This window comes from Schistocerca gregaria, chromosome 3, assembly GCF_023897955.1.
Source record: "Schistocerca gregaria isolate iqSchGreg1 chromosome 3, iqSchGreg1.2, whole genome shotgun sequence".
NCBI classification, from domain to species: domain Eukaryota; kingdom Metazoa; phylum Arthropoda; class Insecta; order Orthoptera; family Acrididae; genus Schistocerca; species Schistocerca gregaria.
The window spans coordinates 309,344,964-309,369,997 of record NC_064922.1 but is presented as its reverse complement, the minus strand read 5'-3'; positions in this window follow the sequence as shown (position 1 = coordinate 309,369,997).

Genomic DNA, 25,034 nt, shown 5'->3' with positions numbered 1-25,034 from the left:
TGATTTGTTCCGATGTGTACACACAAGCTCTTTAACCCATTAATGTTATGCCTCTTTCCTCTGTCTGTGCAACTGCATTCTCAGCATTTTGCATTGTATTATTTTCCATGTGGAACTAATAACAAAGAAAGATTAAATAATATAAACAATTTAACAGAGAGAATTAGAACGTATGGGTAGTTTCAACCTCTGATCATTTCTCATGTGGCAAAAAGCTTTCAGAGTCACATAGAGATCAACATTAATTATGAACTGATTTCAATCGTAACTTGGTGAAATTTTTGATACAACAAATTGCATGGCCCTGGTGAATCCGTCAAGTTTCAGATTTTTACGCCTGTTTAGTCACACAGAGCTTTCTGTCTGGTAGTGGTGGCTATCTTGTTTCTGCACGTAAGCTGAGTACAGACATAGATCAAAAGACTGAATCAGTGGATCGTGAAGTGCTGGTGGTTGATGACTCGCATGATAAATGGATAAGTCATCCTCAATGCTGAAAATCAGGTGTACTGATAAGGCTGGTTCTCCGCATAATCGGCTAAGAAAGGAATATGTGGAATACGTTGACAAGAAAAAGGACACGATTGTAGGATATATGTTACGATATCAGAGAATAATCTCTGTGGCACTAGAGGGATCTGTAGAGGGCAGAAACTGTAAAGGAAGACGGAGACTGGAGTACATCCAGAAAATTATTGAGGGCGTGAGTTGCAAGTCCTGCTCAGAGATGAAAAGGTTCGCACATGAGGGAAATTCGTGGCGGGCCACATCAAACCAGGCAGATGACTGATGACTGAAAAAATTTGTCCCTAGGAAGACAGCTAAATTTTTTAATGCATTATCTGTTTAGATTTGTTCAATAAACCCGTGCCGAATCCAAAATTTTTGAGTACAATAGTTGGGCTATTCAGTAACTACACGGCCATAATCTATATGAGAATGAACACAGCTTACGTGGAAATGACGCAACTGGTATCAAATCGGCCTCTAATTCCTGCCACGTAGATATTTCTCAGTAGGTCTCAGGGATCTTAGGTGCGAAAACCACGTAGCTTTTTGGTTACATACGAGACCCATTAACCTCGAGAATTCTTAACACATAAAATCCTATCTGTTCGTGTTAGTCCAAGTGAATCAAAAGGAATCATCACGTTTGAATTAACGTACGCAGTTTATACATAGGAGAAACTGGAATATCTTTTTCTACCCATTTTTCCTTTTTATTGTCGATCAGTGGAAATAAATCCTATTATGTTCCATGTAAAACAAAGGAGTTAGAAAATCTACAAGCCACACTAGATAATTTAAGGCTACCTTTGATATCTTACCGTTTCTGCTCAAAAGAAAGACTTCCGATTCATATCATTACAACTCCTGTTGCAAAACAATTGAATGGCGTGGGATACAATGTGTGTGAATAATTGTAAGATGTGAACATTTACTTCATTTTAAGTTCTGCTCTTCATGAGGTTGAAATGATATAAATTCTAATTATAGTATTCTGGTTAATTATAACGAGGATAATGTGCAATCAGTTAACTGGGATCGGTTATCAACCGGTTTTCTGGAGGGTGTGAGTGCTATTGCATTCCATTTCTCGACAAAAAAAAAAAAGGCAAGTTGCCGCTATAGTGGTAAAACAGCTTTTTAATCTTGTTACAGCGGCAATTTCGCAAGAATCCTCTCTCATATTCGCTGTTCCTTTATATCCATAATCCTTTTGGAAGTATCTAATTGTCAATCAGGAAATAACGGTGTACTGTTATCAGGTACATAATTACGTCATTTAGTTAGTTGTGCATGTATTACCTTTTAATTGTGCTTGTTAGGAGCAAGGCGATTGGTGCTGTTTCTATATTGATAACATACAGGGCGTCCCAAAAGTCCGGGAGCATTTTAAAATGCACTAACTCACGGAATAATGTGGGTAGAAAGTAAAAATTGACGCACATGCCTGAAATGAAATTGTATTTTATTAAAATCGGAAAAGAGTGCAAAAAAGGACAAACAGATGTCCGTGGACAGCAGTACGTCAGTGGTGCCGCAAGAGAATCATGTATGAAATGAGCTGTAGTGAGAGAGGAGGTCATCCCTAGCCTGGCTGATGAACACCAGCAGGAGGATATGACTTTTATGCAGGATGGTGTTCAACCCCGTATTATGAAAGATCCATTGTGCACATCGTTTGCTGAGGATCGCGTTCTGAGTCGCCACGTCCGTCATCCTTGGCCTTCCAGGTCCCCAGACCTCAATCCTTGTTATTATTGGCTGCGTGGTTTGCTAAAGTTACGAGTCATATGTGATCGTCCGAATGCTGAAAGGCAACACCCGACGTCAGTTTCTCACGATGCCTACCGATATGCTGTACAGTGATGTTCATAACGTTGTCCCTCGATTATACAGGGTGGTCCTTTGATCGTGAACGGGCCAAATACCTCACGAAATAAGCGTCAAACGAAAAAACTACAAAGAATGAAACTTCTCTAGCTTGAAGGGGGAAACCAAGTGATACAATGGTTTTCCCGCTAGATGGCGCTGCCAGAGGTCAAACGGATATCAACTGCGTTCTTTTAAATAGCAACCCCTATTTTTATTACATATTCATGTGGTACGTAAAGAGGTATGAATGTTTTAGTTGGACCACTTTTTTTGTTTTGTGATAGATGGCGCTGTAATAGTCACAAACATATGGCTCACAATTTAGACGAACAGTTGGTAACAGGTTTTTTAAATTAAAATACGGAACGTAGGTACGTTTGAACATTTTATTTCGGTTGTTCCGGTGTGATACATGTACCTTTGTGAACTTGTCATTTCTGAGAACGCATGCTGTTACATCGTGATTACCTGTAAATACCACATTAATGCAACAAATGCTCAAAATGATGTCCGTCAACCTCAATGCATTTGACAATACGTGTAACGACATTCCCCTCAACAGCGAGTAGTTCGCCTTCCGTAACGTTCGCACATTCATTGACAATGCGCTGACGCATGTTGTCAGGCGTTGTCGGTGAATCACGATAGCAAATATATTTCAACTTTCCCCACAGAAAGAAATCCGGTGACGTCAGATCCGGTGAACGTGCTGGCCATGGTATGGTGCTTTGACGACCAATCCACCTGTCATGAAACATGCTATTCGATACCGCTTCAACCGCACGCGAGCTCTATGCCGGATATCCATCATGTTGGAAGTACATCGCCATTCTGTCATGCAGTGAAATATCTTGTAGTAACATCGGTAGAACATTACCTAGGAAATCAGCATACAATGCATCATTTAGATTGCCGTCGATAAAATGGGGGCCAATTATCCTTCCTCCCGTAATGCCGCACCATACATTAACCCGCCAAGAAAGCTGATGTTCCACTTCTAGCAGCCATCGTGGATTTTCCGTTGCCCAATAGTGCACATTATGCCGGTTTACGTTACCGCTGTTGGTGAATGACACTTCGTCGCTAAATAGAACACGTGCAAAAAATCTGTCATCGTCCCGTAATTTCTCTCGTGCCCAGGGGCAGAACTGCACACGACGTTCAAAGTCGTCGCCATGCAGTTCCTGGTGCATAGAAATATGGTAAGGGTGCAATCGATGTTGATGTAGCATTCTCAACACCGGCGTTTTTGAAATTTCCAATTCTCGCGCCGTTTGTCTGCTACTGATGTGCGGATTAGCCGCGACAGCAGCTAAAACACCTACTTGGACATCATCATTTGTTGCAGGTCGGGGTTGACGTTTCACATGTAGCAGAACACTTCCTGTTTCCTTATATAACGTAACTATCCGGTGAACGGTCCGGGCACTTGGATGATGTCGTCCAGGATACCGAGCAGCATACATAGCACACGTCCGTTGGGCATTTTGCTCACAATAAGCATACATCATCACGATATCGACCTTTTCCGAAATTGGTAAACGGTCCATTTTAACACAAGTAATGTATTTGTGATTACACAAAGCGAAAAAAGTGGCTCAACTAAAACATTCACATTTCTTTACGCATTACATGAATATGTAATAAAAATGGGGGTTCCTATTTAAAATACGCAGTTGATATCCTTTTGACCTATGGAAGCTCCATCGAGCGGGCCAACCATAGCGCCATCTGGTTTCCCTCTTCAAGCTAGACAATTTCGTTCTTTGTATTTTTTTCGTTTGACGCTTATTTTGTGAGATATTTGGCCCGGTCACTATCAATGAACCACCCTGTAGATATCATTGATGAATGACGGCCGACATGCTGAGCATCAGTAATAAAGAACGTTGTCTTTGCTAAATATCAATTGTTGTGTTGATTACTGCTTTTGCATCATGTAAAGCACCATATTTTGGTCGTTCAGTGCACTTTTTTGGCTTCAGCAAAACGTGTCATTCCATGCGTGTGGGTCGACTTTGACGTCTCTATCGGCATTGTTCCGTGAAATACTGAATTTTCAAATGTTAACTACTTTTGGGTCACCCTGTACATCACATGCCAAAAATTATGGACCAAATAAATTATAACAAGAACAAATGTGTAACGTATCCACCGAAATATTACTTTGTAGAAACAAACATTGTACTTTGGGAAAATACTATGAAAAGTACAGTAGGCCAGTATTTAGCGAGATTATGACTATTTGATGTTGTGCAAATAGTATGAGGGGCAGTTTTGCATATGAGGCGTCGTTTATTCTATCTCTCTGCGCTGAGAGTCATCTCACTGTGAATGTCTCATTTCTCGATATCTGATTCGGATGTGTAAATAACAGGTTTAATTTATATAAGAATATCACCTTTATAGAATCAACCATCCAGCAGTCTGGAAGCCTCTGGTCTTCCTGGACGATAATCTCTGGGAGTTCAGTACACCATTATGGATCAGTCAAACGTATGACAGAAAGCTTCGTTAGGCATTTAATTGTGACCGGTTAGCCTGATATATATGTAATTTATGTGGTGTAAGTAGGCTGTTTAGGTTTTCTTATTGGTAACGCCACATAGCGCTCCGTATAAAAATCACTGGCTGTGCCGTGTGCAGTCTGTGGCTGGTTTGCATTGTTGTCTGCCATTGTAGTGTCGGGCAGCGGCAGCTGGATGCTAACAGCGCGTAGCGTTGCGCAGTTGGAGGTGAGCCGCCAGCAGTGGTGGACGTGGGGAGAGAGATGGCGGAGTTTTGTAATTTGTAAGACTGGATGTCATGAACTATCATATATTTTTTGACTATTAAGGTAAATACACTGTTTGTTCTCTATTAAAATCTTTCATTTGCTAACTATACCTATCAGTAGTTAGTGCCTTCCGTAGTTAGAATCTTTTATTTAGCTGGCAGTAGTGGTGCTCGCTGTATTGCAGTAGTTCGAGTAACGAAGATTTTTTCTGAGGTAAGTGATTTGTGAAAGGTATAGATTAATGCTAGTCAGGGCCATTCTTTCGTAGGGATTTTTGGAAGTCAGATTGCGTTGCGCTAAAGATATTGTGTGTCAGTTTAAGCACAGTCGTGTATAATTTTTCTAAGGGGACGTTTCATATGTCGACCCTTAGCAAGGATACCTCACTGGAATCTTCTGATTTTTTCTTGTAGTTTGTGTAGTTAGTGTAGCCTTTGTTGATTGCTAGCGCGTAATCATAGAGAGAATTTCCTTTGTAGTTGCAGTCTTTCATTGTTGTACAGTAAATCAGTTGTGGCATGCATGTAGATTTGCACCAAGTATTTCGCAGCTTCGCTTGCAATTAACTAGATATTATTTTCAGTGCTATGTTAATGTGTTCTCTTATTTTTGCTCTTCAAATTGTGCTTTTATGTGTTATCGTGTGAAATATTGTGACAATAATGGCGTGTGAAAAACACTAGGCTCCAAAGTAAACTGAGAAATAATAGTGACGACGAGCGTCGCTTATCAGCACCACTGTGTAGTGAATTAACAGGCATTCGAGGTAGTAATTTGGTAATTGTGCATAGGGAAATGGAGTGGGCGGCAAATAATGGTGTAGACAATGAAACAAGTAGTGAACAGGGAACAATTATCGATCGATCAGTCGGCAACAGCTCGCCTCAGGAATCCGAAATGACAGAACACAATATTGCAAATACTGTAGACTTAGGTTATGGGTCCTCACCGTTTTCTCAAATGAGGCAAGACACATTTTCTGCCTGTCAAAATGTAAATGTTGCCGGTGAAAATGCACTGCCAACAAGCATAGAAAAACAGATTCCATACACTAATACATTACTATTGCAATTAATGCAACAAATGGAACAAAATCTGAAACAAATGGGACAAAAGCTTCAAAAGTTAGACACAATGGAACAAAATCTTCAAAAGTTAGACACAATGGAACAAAATCAGAGACGAAAACAGCGAAAGCTTCAAAAGTTAGACACAATGGAACTAAATCTGAGACAAACACAGCAAAAGTTAGACGCAATGGAGCAAAAGCTTCAAAAGTTAGACTCAGTAGAACATACGCTTGAACAAACACATGAAGATTTAACTACTGAATTACATAAAATCGAATCGAAATGTCAAAAAGTCTGTAACGATGTAAAAACACAAATTTGTGAGCATTTCCAACCTATTTTTTCGTGGCATGAAAATGCATTACAGAATCACGAAGCAGCCATAAAAGAACTGCAAACAACTGTTCATGAAAATCATGAGACCTTGCAAGCTAAAATTGACTCAGTTGCATCTACCGATTCGGTTACACAATTTGCAAAAACTGAAGAAAACTTAAAGGACACAGTAGATACTCTGAAAATTGGTTCAGAAAGACACATGGAGGACATTAGTTCATTATCAGAGAAAGTAGTTGAACTTTCGGATCAGCTAAATAATTTATCTACGAAGGTAGATGATAATCTGAATGACACAAAACCGGTAGTCTTTAATGACACAGAAGAGTTCGAACAAATTAGGAAATTCAAACAAAATCAGAATCAAATTAATACGCAACACCAAAGAGAAATCCGGGAAGTACAAGATCAGCTGACACAGGTAATACAAGAATTACGTATTTCAGAGGACTCTCGCACACCAATACGGGAAGAGGGACATAAAAATACGGAACTGCCACAAAATAATAACACAGGGCACTTTGGAGATTATGAAAGAAATTGGCAAAGTACACCGAATTTTGAGATGGAACAGCCGAAACGACGTAACAATGACCGACATGCGACCCGCCGACACGATGATTTTGACTATAAGCTGTTCATTACTACACGTAAATTCAAAACATTTAAGAATTCTGGCAACGACATTCATCCACAAGCGTGGCTTCATCAATTCTCTCATTGTTTCCCCCCCAACTGGTCATTAGAGCACAGATTAGGATTTATGTGTGGCTATTTAGAGAATGAACCATCTGTAAGAATGCGATCGGTCATTCGCGATTGCCACAGTGAAGGAGAATTTTACCATGCCTTCCTCTCAGCATATTGCTTTCAAGCCACACAAGACCGAGTAAAACATGGCATCATAATGATGAAAAATTTCGAACAATCTGAATTTTCAAGTCTTGTGAAATATTTTGAAGACATGTTACATAAAAATCAGTATCTTTCAAACCCATACAGCCCGTCAGAACTCATCCGCATTTGCTTAATCAAATTTCCTGAAAATTTACGGCATATTATTTTGGCAGGCCGTTGCAAAGACGACATTGAAGCTTTTCAGGGACTCTGACAAGTATTAGAAATTAACACTGACAATCGCGGAACGCGAAAACAGGAACATAACATTTACAGGTCACATCTGTCGCAATTCCGCGATGAAAGAAATAATAACTAAACACGACAAGGCTATTCTCACAACACAAATCGTGACCAAAACAGACACCACCCGTATGACAACCGTTGGCAGAGTAGTAATAATTACAGGGAACGATCACCTCTCCGCAGTAGTGACTATCACAGAGACAATCAGAGAAACAGACAATTTGGGAACCAAAATAATTATTATCAAGGGAGACAGAATAACTTATCACGCAACGGTCTAGCGCGCAGTTACAACTCAGGGAGAAATTCTCCACCACTTAACCGACTGGAAAGAAGCTACAGGAACTACCGACATGACGACAGACGATATAATCATAACGACAGACCGGAATTTCATCAGAACTGGCGGTATTCAAACAGAGCTGGGCCCTCTCGGCAAGGTGAATTTGTAGAAGTTAGGTCTCCTAATCCCAATAACGGCGCGCGCCAGCAAAGAGACAATGACTCGCACCGTAGGCGGCCGCGTGCTCCGGCTGGCTCAGAGAAAAATAACATAGAGGCTAACCTTGAGAAAAGTTCCAGTATTCTTTACCTACGTATAACGCATGATAATTGCGTTCAAGTTGAAACTTTGAGTACTATGAAGCGTAAAGGATTGCACCACATTTCATATGTAAAACCGTTTATTGAAATATAATCTGCTTTTTAATATTTGTCTTTGCCATAAAACATTTCACTTCACATTTCTAATATGCTTCGCCACACTGAGAAACTGTTAACATGCAACAATCTTTTGAAGTTAACTATACAGTCTAGAACCTAGGGAACATTTTTAAACAGAAATTACAAATGCATTGTTATAGTGAACAGACGACACAGTGTTGTTATTTGTACATTCTTGCTTGTTAGTTGTACGATTACATAACGACTATCAGGCTTACATACTTAGAACGTATAGTGTTAATGAGGTTTTAATGCAACATTTTGGTTCAGTTGAAAAGACATTCTTTATTTGAAGTACTTTCTGTGAGATTAAAGATGACTTAGCATTTGGTTTCTTTGATAGCTACACGATTATATCACGACGCTACTGATATGTGACATGATTTACATTGTTGCTTTTGCGGTGTATCTGTTTTATATCAGAACAGTTTTTCTGAATTTTTTCTGGAAAGTAAAACATGTTTTAGTGGTAACTTTTGTGGTATAGCTACAATTAGACAGCCTTTTCCATAGCACAGCAATACGTTGCAGCATAGTACTGTCTTCATCACGGCAATAAGCGTAATAACTAAGATATTTATACGCAAAGCAATTCACTTCCTTTATTACGAGGTAGGTACATTGACTTCAGTAGAACTTTGCTTGCAGAGGACGATAACTACGACACTTCCACATAATTATCTTGCAACAAGACGCACAGTTTATCGCTACAGTACACGTATTTGAGTGATTAATTTTGTACTTAAAACATTTATTTTTAAAGATATTTGAAGTACAATGATACAAAGGTTTTCTGTGATACATTTCATTCCATTGCTGTAATCTGTAACACCTGAGGATATAATCACATTAATCCTCAGGGGGGTACACGCTTGCTTTGTGTACCATGTGTTTGGCAAGCACAAGGAGCCCTAGCTAATATGGTATTTGCTTATACAACTCTACACATCGGTACCGTATTTATCTAACACATAAATTACACAGCTATCTGATCATTTAACTGAGAGAAACAAACATTTATTATACTACATCAGTGACAGATGTTTACGTAATTACACAGTTGGATAACTTCACACTTACGAAGTTGTATTTTGTGAACTGTTCATATTTTTTCGGAAACATTGTGATACTATGAGAGCTTTGAATGACATATTTGGTATGGGATCACGATTTTTAAAGTACGTTTGAGGTAGATGACACTTTTGACATGAGCAGAGAATTTTTTTAGGTTTTGAAATTATTGGAGGAAGCTACGACGATTTTGAGAATTTGACTGAGGTGTTATGATGTTATTATTACGACGACAATGTGAATTATACTGCTGAGGTATGTTTAAGCTGATGCTATTTGAGGAATTTGATTATGCTACTTATTTATTATGATGAAATATTGAAGAAGTGTCGACGAATAAGGTAAGGAATAAAGAGTAGTGGTTAGGGACTCTGATTTGTGAGAAAGGATGTTGAAAACCGAGAATCGTACTTTAAGAGTTATAAAATGAGTGTATATGCGTGAATGTATCACTATGTGGCGAAAATTATTTGGACACTATTCTATTTAAAGGATTTTGTTTCTACATATTTGTAACGCAAATTCTTGACCTGTGAATTTTTTTATATGAGACTGCCACTGTAGGGGAAACTGGTGTCGTAAATATTTCGATAAGACAGTTAAGTGACCACCTGCATGTAATGCGTCGTGGGCACCCAGCTGCGCGACAACCACCTGACAAAAGAAAGCCATTAGTGTGTGCCTGTCAGAGGCACAGGTGGAAAAAAAAAAAAAAAAAAAAGATGCCGTTATCCTCGCTATTGACATTCCTTTGTAGAAAGCACCGCAAATACGACACGCTCATTTCTCGGAAACATTCTTACATCTGCACACCTGATTATGACAAGTGTCTTTCTACGAGAGTTGAGAGAACTTCTTCTGACTTATGAAATGCCAAATAAGCTATTGAATGATGTTTTTATTCTTTACTTTGCATTATTGCTTATTTCAGTTGATATCTGTTTTCCAGCTGTGTTACAACATTGGTTTTATAAAATAAAAGTAAATGCATTTGCTAATGTGAAAACTTTCTGTCAACAGATCTGTTAAATATTAATTTAATGATCCACATTCTTCAAAAAAAAAAAAAAAAAAAAAAAAAAAAAAAAAAAAAAAAAGCACTTGGAAAGGAAAGAACAATAAGAAGGAACTAGTAACAGGAACTGCATACATAATTTTCTTTTCAAGTACTTGGTAATTTATTTCATAGAATAAGTTGTGGTGCACCACTTTAATTACATAGCCATTAAGATGTGATTATATCTTTCCCTTATCTGCATTGTTGTCTTTAGTGTAACATTTTTTCTGCTTGCGCTGTGTCATGTTTAGGTATAAGTTATACCATTTGCTGCTGCTGTTTGCCATTCATAGTGCTACTGAAAGTCACTTTGTATTACTAGGTTAAGCCAATTTTATTACTGATTTATTTTTCTTGCTTGCTGTGCATTGCCTTATATTAGTTGTGATATTGCTGCCTTTTTTGCCAATTTCCATTTTTTTTTATCGTTGTTTGTGTAAATTGTTTTGTGCCGCTGCATTGCCTCGTCCCTTAGTTAAGCATCTGAGCTCAGTAGATTTAAGTTAGCTTATGAGGGGGTAGCCTATATAAGAGAATGAGTTGCGATGGATTTGAAGAAATGCACTGAGAGGTTATATAAGAAAAGTACAGAAAGCAGGTATAGATAGGACTTTTTGGAAATAATGAAGAACGAAGGGAGATCTCCGAGAAGTAAAGAAAGTTTTGTTTGCAAAATACTGCAGTAAAACAAACCCTGCCCTTTCCTTGTGTTATCCCACTATGTGTTTGTGTACCCTTGTGTATTTATGTTCTTCCTGTCTTTATATGTTTATCTGATAAGACTTATGTTGCAGAATTTTTCTAATACTAAGCTACATTCACTATGATGAGGAATACTGTTATCCTCAAATATAATTTGCATTAATAACATGTTATTTACTTTGTAAAGATGTTTACACATTATTTATTCTGTTTTGTTCTAATGCTCATGTGTCAAGTTGATGTTTCAAAAGTTATTCTGATCTTTTATGTATGTACTTATGTCGTAATTTTTGTAACACTGATGTATTTGCTATTTCGATTCTTTTGTAAAGCCTGTACTACTGCAAATGTTCTCTGTATTGTTATGTTCTTTAAAGATGTATTTTGTACCTTTGTTATTGTATTTTCATGTTATAAAATTGTAATTGACACCAGTTCATCAAATTAAGTAACTTGTAAATTACATTCCACTGCACACGTTTCTGTTGGTCATTGTATAGGGACAATATGTGAGAAGTAGGGACTGATAGTGTTTGCACGTGTGTTCATAATTCAGTAAGGGACTGCATAACAGCATTGCTGGTTGTAAGGACATTTCACAAACAATTTTTGTGAGTGCACAAGTAGTGGTTATGGCCTTGCTATATTATCTCCAAGACTCTTCAATGGTGATTGTGCGCCTGCACAGTCAAACAGATGGCTGCTGGCCATCTCTCCAAGGACTACAGTGGGTCTGCACCTTTGATGACCCACCAATACCATTATTTCTACAAGGACTGCAATGGGTCTGCACCTCTGGTGGCCCACCAATACCGTAATCTCTACCAGGACTACAGTGGGTCTGCTCTGTGATGACCTACCTACCGATAGTTTTCAACGTCGACTGACTCTGCTGTGGCCCATTACCTGACTGCTTGTCAAGAGTCAGCACTGCCTTTCTGTTGGAAGGACAACACTTCCTCAAGACTGCATGGAAATCCACTACTTCCGTGTGCATTTTCTTTTACTGCTCAGACTTTGAGAAAAACACTGCAATTTTACTTTGATGAATGATCAGGACTGTCTTTATGGACTGTGAGAAAATTTTAGCTTTTGACCAACATTGTATCGATAAGTGTGTGCATTTCTTTGTTATTGTAATTATGAAAAAAATTTTCAAACCTGTATTGGCCACTGCCCAAAACAACTTGTAAATTTTTTTGTGGGGAGCATGGGGGCTATGTAAGTAGGCTGTTTAGGTTTTCTTATTGGTAACGCCACATAGCGCTCCGTATAAAAATCACTGGCTGTGCCGTGTGCAGTCTGTGGCTGGTTTGCATTGTTGTCTGCCATTGTAGTGTCGGGCAGCGGCAGCTGGATGCTAACAGCGCGTAGCGTTGCGCAGTTGGAGGTGAGCCGCCAGCAGTGGTGGACGTGGGGAGAGAGATGGCGGAGTTTTGTAATTTGTAAGACTGGATGTCATGAACTATCATATATTTTTTGACTATTAAGGTAAATACACTGTTTGTTCTCTATTAAAATCTTTCATTTGCTAACTATACCTATCAGTAGTTAGTGCCTTCCGTAGTTAGAATCTTTTATTTAGCTGGCAGTAGTGGTGCTCGCTGTATTGCAGTAGTTCGAGTAACGAAGATTTTTTCTGAGGTAAGTGATTTGTGAAAGGTATAGATTAATGCTAGTCAGGGCCATTCTTTCGTAGGGATTTTTGGAAGTCAGATTGCGTTGCGCTAAAGATATTGTGTGTCAGTTTAAGCACAGTCGTGTATAAATTTTTCTAAGGGGACGTTTCAGTGGCTGCGTCCTACATGATTATGACATCCTGCCTACTGACTGAGGGTGAAAAGTCTGCCAGATGTTAAACTTTCTTACATGGTGTCGGATGTAACTAGTAATCAGCATGTATGTTTTGTTAAATGCAATGTGTTCTTGTTTAGTTATGGCACTATGCCAAATAGGACAAGTATATTTTACTGCAGAGTAGAATGATGCTAAACCACAAGTTGTACGAGTAAGTGACTGGGATTGGACTGTCTGTTTAAAACCAGTTATGTTGCGAAGATTTCCTTTCAGACTCTTCATTTGATGTTTACACAATGTATTTCACATCGAAATACGGAGCGGTCATATGTACTGCAAAATCCTCTCAACTGTGGTAACGGGGTAACACTGTTGTTCGTGTGGATATTTACTATTACAGTCCTAAACCTTCATTCCAGTGCCAGCTAAATATCCGACTGTGAACTGCAAAGATTTAGGACACACAGGAACGTAAATAGCTGAAGGTTCAAATCCTCCTTGGGTTACCTCACTTCAAGCTTCAGGTATAATTAAATAAAAATATTGTTACTTTTCATTTTATATTTGGTTTAATTGTTTGTAATTGAAATTGGAATAGTGGTTAGTGTTGATATAGGCAGATTCAGTTAATAAGCAGTAGGATGGGTGTAGTTTTGCTATTTTTGTTCATATTGAGTATTATAAAACATAACATAACATAAAGTTTAACCTCTGCTTAAGACAGTGTTACTACTCAGGGCACATATTCGTTTAAAGCACCGATGATGGCTGTTAATCATTTGAAATCGATTTGCAAAACTAAATAAATAAAACATGATTTTGCTGCTTATTTGCCAATTTTAGAGTGGATGTTGTATTGAAAAGATGTTATCAGATGGAAAGTGAAACAAAGTGAAAAAGAAGTGCTGGAATGTAGTCGAACTAAATCAGGCGATACCGAGTAAATTACAATGAAGGAAAAAATTGCAGTACCAAAAAGTAATTGATGTGTAGTAATGAAATTTTAGGAATACATTTGTCTAGATAAAATATTTAAGTGATTAACAGTGCAAGATCACAGATTGATGTAAGTGTGAGATAAGCCATTCAAAATGTGAAATTCTGGTACATTAATAACCGGCGTAACAGCCAGAAAATTGAATGTTGGCATGAAAACTTGTATGCATTGTGTTGTACAAACGCCTGATGTCAGTTGTCACTTTGTGGGATGGAATTCCATGCCTGTTGCACTTGGTCGATCTATATAGGGACGGTTAATTCTATTTGTGGATGCTGCTGAAGTTGTCATCCGATGATGTTCCATACGTCCTTGATTGGAGACAGATCCGGTGAGCGACCATGCCGAGGCAACATGTAGATACTCTGTGAAAGCATGTTCGGTTACAACAGCGGTATGTGGGCAAGCGTTACCCTGTTGTAAAATACCACCTGGAATTCTGCTCATGAATGGCAGTTTCACAGGTCGAATCACCAGATAAACGTACAAATTGTCCGTCCCCGGTAGCTGAGTGGTCAGCGCAACAGACTGTCAATCCTAAGGGCCTGGGTTCGATTCCCGGCTGGGTCGGAGATTTTATCCGCTCACGGACTGGGAGTTGTGTTGTCCTAGTCATCATCATTTCATCCCCATCGATTCGCAAGTCGCCGAAGAGGCGTCAAATCGGAAGACTTGCACCCGGAGAACGGTCTACTCGACGGGAGGCCCTAGTCACGCGACATTTACATTTAACGTACAAATTTGCTGTCAGGGTGTGTCGGATAACCACGAAAGTGCTTCTACTGTCATATGAAATCGCACCCCACACCATAACTCCAGCTGTAGATTCGGTGTGTGTAGCATGCAGACAGGTTGGTTAGAGGCCCCCAACTGGCCTGCTATATAACAGCACACGGCCATCACTGTGAACGAAGTAGAACCAGCTTTCTGCAGGAATCACAACATACCTCCACCCTGCCACCCTGCCCTCCCATAATCTCTCGCTTGACGCTTGGGGCCTCAAGTTGTGGTGGTTTGGGGTCAGTGCAGTACACGTTACAGGTTGTCTTGATCGGAGCAGTCCTTGAAGTAATCAATTTGCAACAGTTCGTTGTGTCACTGTGGTGCCAACTGCTGCTCAAATTGCTGCTTCAGATGCAGTTCGATGCATCAGAGCGATACGCTGAACACGATGGTCTTCCCTCTCGGTAGTGCCACATGGCCGTCCGGACCCCTCCTTCTTAGGGCCGTACAGTCTCTTGACCACCACTGTCAGCAGTTACGGACAGTGTCTACATTCCTGCTAAGACTTTTTTCAGTGTCACAGAAAGAACACCCGGCTTCTCGTAACTGTATTACACGAACCTGTTCACACTCAGTGAGCTGCTGATAACAGCGCCTTTGTCGCCTTAAAGGCATTGTTGACTAACATCAGCTCACCACGTCTACTCTCAAAGGTAACTATCGCTCACGACCATTACAGTGTGTGTAAAGCACATTTGATTTGCATCCTGATAGTGGCCCTAGCAGCCCCGCTCTTATTCGACTGGGGGAAAATTTGGATAGACATCGTCTTTCAGATGTTGAAACCACGCCTAACAACTTGTGTTTATGTCGAACAACTCCTCCTTGGTGATACGACTATTTTTTTCGTCTGAGTGGATTAGCAAAATGAGACACTAAAATTAATATATTAGTTTATTTGCAAAGCAAAATTACTGACAACGGCCAAAGTTGCGAGGATATAAAATGCAGACTTGCAGCAGGAAGAAATGCGTTTATGAGAAAGAGAAATTTGTTAATATCGAATAGCCTTGTACGGAAGTGAAGCATGGTCGATCAGGCATCAAGGGATCGTGCTTTTGGTAATGGGGGAAAGTATGTGCGTTTGTTGGAGGTGGGGGGGGGGGGGGGGGAATTGTAGAGGGATTCCAGGGCTTGACTACCGTAAATAGACAGAAACGGAAGTGTGTTGCGGCAGTTGTGAAGAGATGACGAGGCTTGCACGGGATCGACTAGCATGAAGAACTGCGTCTCGAACCAGTCTTCGGACTAAAGACCGCAGCAACAACATCTTGACTCCAGTTATAGCCATGTGGAAGAGAAGTTAAGTACGAATTGCCCGTGTATTCGTGAATGACCCTCTGACCAGAGCGTTACTGCCGTCAGCCACGATATAAAGCCTCCCATTTACGGCGAGGGAATACGTTTTCTGCTATTAGATACAATGGTTTCCGTGCCTAATGGCAAACATATTCTGTTGATTTATGAAGAACTCACCCAGAGAATTTATATAATTAAAAACCTTGAAGGAAGCAAGAAATTCTTGAATGGATTGATAATGAGGTTGCGTAACAACTTATTTATTTTTTTATTTTATATGTGGCCGGCTTCAGCAGACGGCGAGAATTACCATAAAAAGCTGTTTAGAGAGTAAAAGACGATGGAACAGTCACAGCTGGTCGTTGGAATACTTTCCCTCCCGGGATTGTTAACAATTTCATATACTTGTTATATTAAGATTTGTTACGGCAGAATTCTCAGCACACGCTGGCTGTAAAATAAAAACTACAATATACTGTTTGAAGTGGTGAAGAAACGCATCATCTAATTCAGAGAAGGAAAGTTAAAAGTTAAGTGTTATTGAAAGTGCTATTCTGAAATGAAAGTAACAGAAAAAAAGAGCACGTTTATTAATAATTCACAAAGAAGAGAATTCGGAAAAAAAGAATAACGCTATATTTCTCAACGTACTGTATACGGTACAGCGAGGGATGCCGTTCTTATAAATCTTTACACAGATATCATATTCTAAAATTTGACCCATTAGGTCATACCTAGCATACCCAATACAGATTGAGAAATATGATCTAAGCTGCCACCAGGCCTCCATAATGACTGTCATTTTTAACGGGATCTTATAATCTACGTCAATATCAACTGAAGCTTTATCTTCCGGATCTTGCACATACAAGGATAGGTTCCTTCTGTATGATTCAGAAACTGTTTACTACAGTTCACTCCTTAACAATGCGATATTTAACTCACTTGAATGTCTTTTGTTTTGAATCTATGCGCAGAAAACACACTTAGAAGCACAAAATGTTACGGTGAGAACGACTTTGGTGCCAAGAATATATACTACAGCCCGAACTCCACAGACAAAATTTTGAGTTCTGTTCACGGATAAAAAACATTGCTTTATTAGTAATTTGGTTTAAGAAACCCGGTGGCTCGTTACAGAGAAACTGTCTTTTTTTGCTTTCTTACCCTTCACAGCAAACCAACTGCTGATAGCATGCGCTACGGATCTTGTCTTGAAATAAATTTGTTCAATTCACTCGTCTGAAATTAAATAATAATGCAAGAAAAGTGACGAGAAAGCAAATAATGTTTGCAGGTTCCTAACACAGTACGTAGCTATTAAAGGAAATACCAACCGATCTGGGACATTAAAACTGTTATCAGACGAGGAATCCAAATTGGGTCTTTGGAATCCGTGTGCAATGCAGTCGAGATACGTCATATTACTACGCCTCTAGACCCATCCGAAAGCTGCAAGACGGTCACCGACATTCTCTTGAGATTATTACGTTCAGCAATATGAGAAGACTCCCTGTTGAGAGAAGAAAATCACGCATTCTTCACGAAAATCTGACAAGTGACTACCTTCCTTCTATAAAACCAACTCACACTAACTGCTCAATAGCAAGTGGTTCTCATATGGAAAAAATAACATAAATAAAAAATAAAAAATTATTGAACGGCATCCGAACTAAAAGAAATATTCTCTACTTACAACAAGACGCCCAGTGTCAACCGAAACCACGGTTTGTTTCCCGTTACAAATAAAATGATTTTTAAAGCGAAATTTTACGAGACCATTCGATAGACTGGAGGGTGATATTTCCTTTTGGTATGCTTTGTTTTTGCTCTGCAACACGACCACCAACGAAGAGTGTGGAGCGTGTTTTCAAATATGAGGAAGCCAACAGGTTAGGGGAAAAGAAATGCTACTTGTCATGGTAAGATCTACAGTCACAAATTAATGTTAGTTTACTCATTGATTACGAGTCATACATCATCCTTTCCGATACTGCTGCTACACTAATGTATAGTTATGTATATATATATATATATATATATATATATATATATATATATATATATATATATATATATATATATATATGTATATTACGTGAATATCGCTGAGTAATCGCTGAGGGAATGTTAGGGAAACGTTAGGTTTTTGTCAACGATTAAGTATCGTTGGTGTAGCGGCGTCTCTGGACACGGGAGTATGTTCCGTCAGAGCTCGCGCTACACAGGGAGAGAACTCTGGTGTGATAATTGGTGAAGTGCGGACGCATGGATGGCGTGCACTGTACTGGAGAAGTGGTTGTTTAACGGCACGTGGCAAGTGATGAGCGTGAGCGGTGGAAATATTGGCTGCAGCAACATCAAGAACCCGCCACGCCAATATCATTGCCAATAACTCCCGTGCTCGCTAATTATCATGGAAAGGAGCCAGCAGCAGTATCGTCGTCAGCAACTTAGTCATGGTGAAAATGGACTGAAGTAAGATGGCTGCATCACAGATTATTGTGAACTAGTTTTGTAACGACGTTACTCAGCTTTGTGGTGTTTCGCGAGTGAATAATTGCCATTGTTTAATCAAACCTCTTTACCCGTGATTCTCCTAAAATCATTCACCAAGTGGGTTCCTGTGCTGTCCTATTGTTACAATTTCCGAGTACCGTTTATGAAAAATGAAAATTGAAGTGCCATTTAATTTTGCATATGAACTAAATGCTTCAGTTAGATTAAAGATTTGAACTTAAAGCATTCAGTAATTTCTGTCTCACTAACTTTAAATTTGAACTTTAATCTGCAGCAATTGATTGGAGGTCCAAATGTTTTTCGTGGATTCCATTTGAACTTTACCTGTGATGTACAAGCTTTGTTTGGTGGTAGTACTTGGCTCACACTTGCTATTGTATGGGGCAATCAAGCAGATTATGGTGGCCTTGAAGCATTCCCAGATGCTAACATATTGGCTTGGAAGACGTGGAGTATTGCTGAGACTACAGGATACTAATTGCAAATAGTAAATCAACTAATCAAATTAAAATGATTCCTGGCACTATGAACAAAAGCACTAACTAGAATTAATGAGTGAGTGCAAATATCAGTGATTATTGTAATTTGTTGTTAGTAAAGTTCTGGTTCACAGTTTGACTTGCAGTCGTGATAAAGTGTAATAATTACCTTTTGATACATTATCAATTTCTACTTCTCTGTTCAGAAGTCAATAGAGTTTCTTTTATTTATTTTTTGCCATTTTGCAAAATTCATATGAAAATAGTAGACGTTATTATGAGGTAGCGCTAGTGTCACAACACTAAGTAACCATTAATCCAAGTGTTATCTTGTATGTTTTCAAAATGTCAGCTCTATTAGTTAATGATATTTCGAGTGCAAACTATTTTCTTTCTCGCTTTACTACGTAAATGTTTCAGTTGTTTTTGCTAACGTGCGTGCAGCCCTGTTGCCGCCCGTGTTCGAGTAATTCTTGACATTGACTGTTCGGCTCATTAATTCACCTACCGAACAGAAATTTTACCCAGTTGGGCTGGCGACCGTATTTCTTTTAGCTATAATTATTGCAGTAACTCTTATTATTCTGTTCCGATCCACGTGGTACCCCTTCTCGGTGGCACAATACGTCAATGATATCACAAACCTTTCGAACAACCATACTAAATTTTACACTAATTAAGTAGGCGGAATAAGTTGTCCTAGAAGTCATCTTGTTGTTATCCTACCCCTCATTTATCGACTTTATATTGAATCTTCGGAACGATACCCTTTTCAAAATTTTATTCCAATTGTTTAGGCACATGCTTACACGGTCATATATTTCTAACATTGTCGATAGAAGGGAAGGGGGACGTTACAATATGTTGTCTCTGGTGTTCAAACTCTATAAATGGGATACGGTCAGCTGGACATCACAGTTGCAGTTGGCTGAATGGTCTCATCTTAGAATGAAATCAAGGATGCATCATATGTGAATCTGAAGCGAGGAGGACGACGAATTTTGTGTTTAACATCCTGTAACGGAGCACAAGTTCGGATTGGGGAAGGGTGGTGAAGGAAATCGGCAGTGTCCTTTCAAAGAAACGATCCTGGCATTTTCCTGGAGCGATTTAAAGAAATCAGGGAAGACCTTACTCAGAATGGCCGGACGTTGGTTTGAACCGTCGTCCTTCCGAATGCGTGTCCAGTGTGCTAACCACTGAGTACCATGGGAGAAAGATTTTGTTTCGGTTAGTCGTAGTAAAGTGAATAGAAGAGCAAGTTTGTCCAATGCGTGAAGAAAATTTACTTATTTTTGAGAGTAAGGAACAAATTTTATCGGAATTAATATATGTGAGCATTGTTATTTAGGAGGTCCATTTGCACTACCCTTTTTCTACGATACCTCACCATTTACATACATTCTTCTTACCCGTCATTCAATACTGTACGTTTCTGAACAGTTTTGTTTTCAGCAAGACAGAGTACAGGAATTTATAATGTTGCAACACAGTGGCAGAATTTTCAGAGCAAAGCATGTCTGTACTGTCAGTATGGTGGTAGTATTGACCTTCCGCGAAGAGCTCTATCGCCTTAATTGTACCTGAAAACCATATCTCTCCAAGAGTCGCAGCCTAGGATGCTGGTGGCAAATAACGCAATTCTGGAGCAGACTGGACTCCATTAGCAGACACCTCTCCAACCGCTAACCGAGATCGTTCTGCGGGCATTAAATCACTTGTCTTCGCAGGGCTCATATGCGCTTCATTTATTTCAGGAAGATGTAACAAAACGCCAACTTTTCAGTACGCTTTGACTGAAGTAATAGTTCGAAAAAATAATTATTCAGAGTTCTAAAGGAACCACTGAATGCTTATGAACATGTTTACTGAGTTTTCCTAAATATTTACTGTGTTCGATGCATGGTCGCATAGGTTAATGTAATCGATTCATTAGGGTGTAAGAAGTAAAGTTTTTTGGATTTGGTCTTCCGTAAGAGAACAAAAAAATACGCAAACATTTGACTCGCAACAAATTAGCGTAATATAGTAAAACTAATTTTGTTAATAGCACCATGAAATGAAATTCACAACCAACTCAAGGACATAAAACTTCTGACTGGAAACTCTCATTCCATTCAGAGTAGCTGACGGTTCTGTTGTTTTTACGCTGACTTTGCGAACGGAGTTTCAGTAACCGCATCTTTATTCGAAAGCACAGGATTTCGATACTTACGGCAAGGTAAAATACTGAGTTTTTTGTGTAACTGGACCACAGAAAATAACTATCATTCGAAATGCATGCTTGTAGTGAGGTAAGATAAGGAGGTAACAAGATAGAATTAACCTACACTCACCTCTAATACGAGTTATTAAGAATGGAAAACATTTCTTCAGTAGTCACACTGCATTCCAGAAGCGCACAGCAATGCTTACCTAGAAGAGAGGGGGAAAATGTTGTTAACATTGGGTTATACAGTGACCATTTACCTACTGTATTTTCTTTGACATTGAGTGTGATGGAACGGAGCAGATCGAAGATATCTTTCAGATAAATTTGATGAATCTGTAATTGCCGAATGTGTCACCACACCCTGTTTTAAACGAAGAGATGGCCATTTCACTGTATCCTCTCACTCCCTCCCTTCACAAAGTCATATACACTTTCTAGTCACATTAATGTGATCACCTGTCAGAAGTCTGGACCACTGGCGATTACAGAATGCACCGCCGCGAGACGTGCAAGAAGAGTCCGTGAGGTTCTGGGAGATACTGACAGGGGTATAGAGCTACGCAGACTCCAGTGCCGTGGCTAGCTCGCGGGGTTCCTCGGTTAAGGATCCATGGCTCGTGCAGCCTGGTCGAGGTGGTCTCTCAGATTCGCGACTGGGTTTAAAACTGGGGAGTTTGGTAGTCAGGGGAGTCTGGTAAATCCATCCTGGATCTCTTCCAACCAGGCACATACACTGCTAGCTGTGCGACACGTTCCATTGCCCTGCTTGTAGATGCCATCATACCGAGGAAAAAGTAAATTTATGTAGAAGTGGATATTGATAGAGGCATACTTCTGTTGATCCACTGTCCCTTTCAGAATGACGACATTACTCAGAGAATGGAACATAAACATTCACCAGACTACAATACTCCCTCTGTTGTTTCAGGGTGTTTGCTTTCAGACTTTTTACGGCGTACATGCCAATGGCCGTCTGTCCGAAAACATAAGTCATCTGAAAAGACCATCTGGCACCACTCAGTGGGGATTCAGTTGCGGCACTGGAGTGTAAATTCAAGCCTTTATTGCAGATGAACTGTAGTCTGCAAGGTTGCATGAACCATACACCTGCTGTGGATGCCTATATGCAGCAACATTTGCTGGACAGTCGCTGAGAAGACAGTGTTTGTAGCTTCTCGGTTCATCTGGTAGGTCAGTTGCTCGACTGTTGCAAGTCTATTCGCCCATACACACCTCCGAAGCTGTCATTCACCCTGTCATCTATAGCCCATGGTGCAGCACATTTGCCCAACTACCGGGTTTGGATGGCACCATTTCGTCATGCACGGTATACTTAAGCGACACGGCCATTTTGCATACTTTGCTTTTTCGGAAATAAAGGGTCGCGCAGGGAAACGGGAAATCTCGAAATAACGTCATTTCCAGAATAAATTCATAAAACTAGTAATTTATTAACGAAAGTGAATGTATTCAGTATGCCATTATTCAGTATGTCCTTACAATCAAAATGTCCAAAAGGGTCTCTTTACTTTTTAAAGATGACATCGGAAAGATGTTCTCCCATTCGGCGTTCATACTCTAACAGCCTGTTATGAAAACTCTGGAATGCGCGGTGTAGCAAATCTTGGGAAATGGCAGTGATTTCGTTTTCAGTGTTCTCCTTCAGTTCATGAATTGTTGCAGGACGTGTACAGTACACTTTGCCTTTAAGATATCGCCACAGGAAGAAGTCGCACACACTAATATCAGGGGATCTCTCAGGCCATGCAATGTCACCGTTACGTGAAATAATGCGTCTTCCAGACGAACTGCTGCCATCGATTGTCGAGCAGTGTGTGACGTGGCTCCGTCCTGCTGAAAGCACATGTTTTGACGTTAATATTAAGCTAGTACAATCTCGGTGTAAAGAATGTTTGAAGCATTTCAACATATCGAGCGGATGTTACTGTCACTGCACTACCATCCTCAAGTTCAAACAAATAAGGGTCGATAGCACCATGACATGATACAGCACACAATATTGTGACCTTGGAGTTATGTAGTGGTCACTGGTGAAACTCACAAGGATTGTCCTGTGCCTAATAACGAAAATTCTGTTTGTTCACGAATCCGTTCAGGTGGAAATGGGCTTCGCCTGATATCCATAAGTTACCAAGGAAATTCGCGTCCTCGTTGATTTTAGCTAATATCTGGGTACTAAACTCCATACGTGACACTCGGTCTCGTTCATGTAAGTGTTGCACAATCTGCAACTTATAGGGATGGAAGTCTAATTCATGCAGTATTCTTTGTAAGCTTCGTCGCTTAATCCCTAGCGAAGATGCATGCTGACGAACAGAGCGGCGAGGACTTCTTTAGATTGCAGCTCTAGCAGCTGCAGTGTTCTCTAAGGTACGTACCGTTGGAATGCCACCTGGAGATTTCTTTTTCAAGGCAGATCCTGTTCCTTCAAAATTACGCACCCACGTTGTAATCGCATGCGCAGGTGGGACACGTCCATGTCGTTCAAGCTGGTAATGCTGTCGAAATGTTCTCTGCGCGGCAGTCGCACTATCACCATTTTTGTAAAACGCTCTCACAGCTACTGCACGTTCCGCACCAGTCCAATTCTCCATGATTACTGAATGGCAATGCGTTCACATCAATTGTGCAAAGTTTCGAACATCTGCCGGCGCTACAGTGCTGCCAACCGTAACGTTCAAAATTTCCCGTTCCCCTGCGCTACCTTATACTACCACCCTTGGCCCGGAAGCAAGTGATCATACCGTTTTGGAGGTCAAATAAACCACTCAGTTTGCGCATTATGCAATGACTACACTGTTTTCCACTACTCCCCAACACGGTTTATACACCCTCCACTGCCATTGCTGCCACCAGCCGTCTGTGATTGATAATTGCACATTGACATCGAACATAGGTGACTGGACCGTGTACACTAATAATGTCCTTAGTTTATCCCGTCTAGTACAAGGTCTGCTGTACTCACAAAATCGTAAATCTATTTAATGATAATGTTAGAAGCTTGTAAGGCATTCGGATTTTACAGCCTTACATGAGCTTGATCCATAAAGACAGTATGATACAATATGAGATCCTCAGAAAATAATAATTATCTTACATCAACAAAAGGCGATTGCAATTAATCTCATGTACCGAAAACTAACAAAACAATGTCTACCAATATATGGGTTGGCATGAACAAACAAGTTATAGTGAAACGCATTTTGGGGACGAACCAAGCAAGTGGCTTGTGATATCGTAAAACTCCCATTTAGCAAGGGAACGACGAGCTTCAGCGCAGAAAGCGATAAGGCGAGAACAATGCATCATTCCTTGTAACGTAAATAAGGTTGGAACAGAGGATATGTGGCTGCACATCATTAACAGGGCAAGAAAAATAAAAATGTATCCCCCATTACATAAAAGTATTTTTAAACCTAAGATCTTTCTCTCGTCTTGCTGCGGACCACACAAGTGTGTGGAAATAAGCGAGGGCGTTGAGAGCTTTGCTTTCTGCGAAGTAAGGACGATACGCTTCACATTTCGTGGCGACAGACAGCAAAGCGGTACTTAGTTATTCCTGCGGGAATTTTTACAGGCAAAGAAATTGTGCACATCACTCCATCCAATAGCGATTGTGCAATAGTCATTATTTCGACTAGAGACATATTAACGTTCTATTGAATAGGT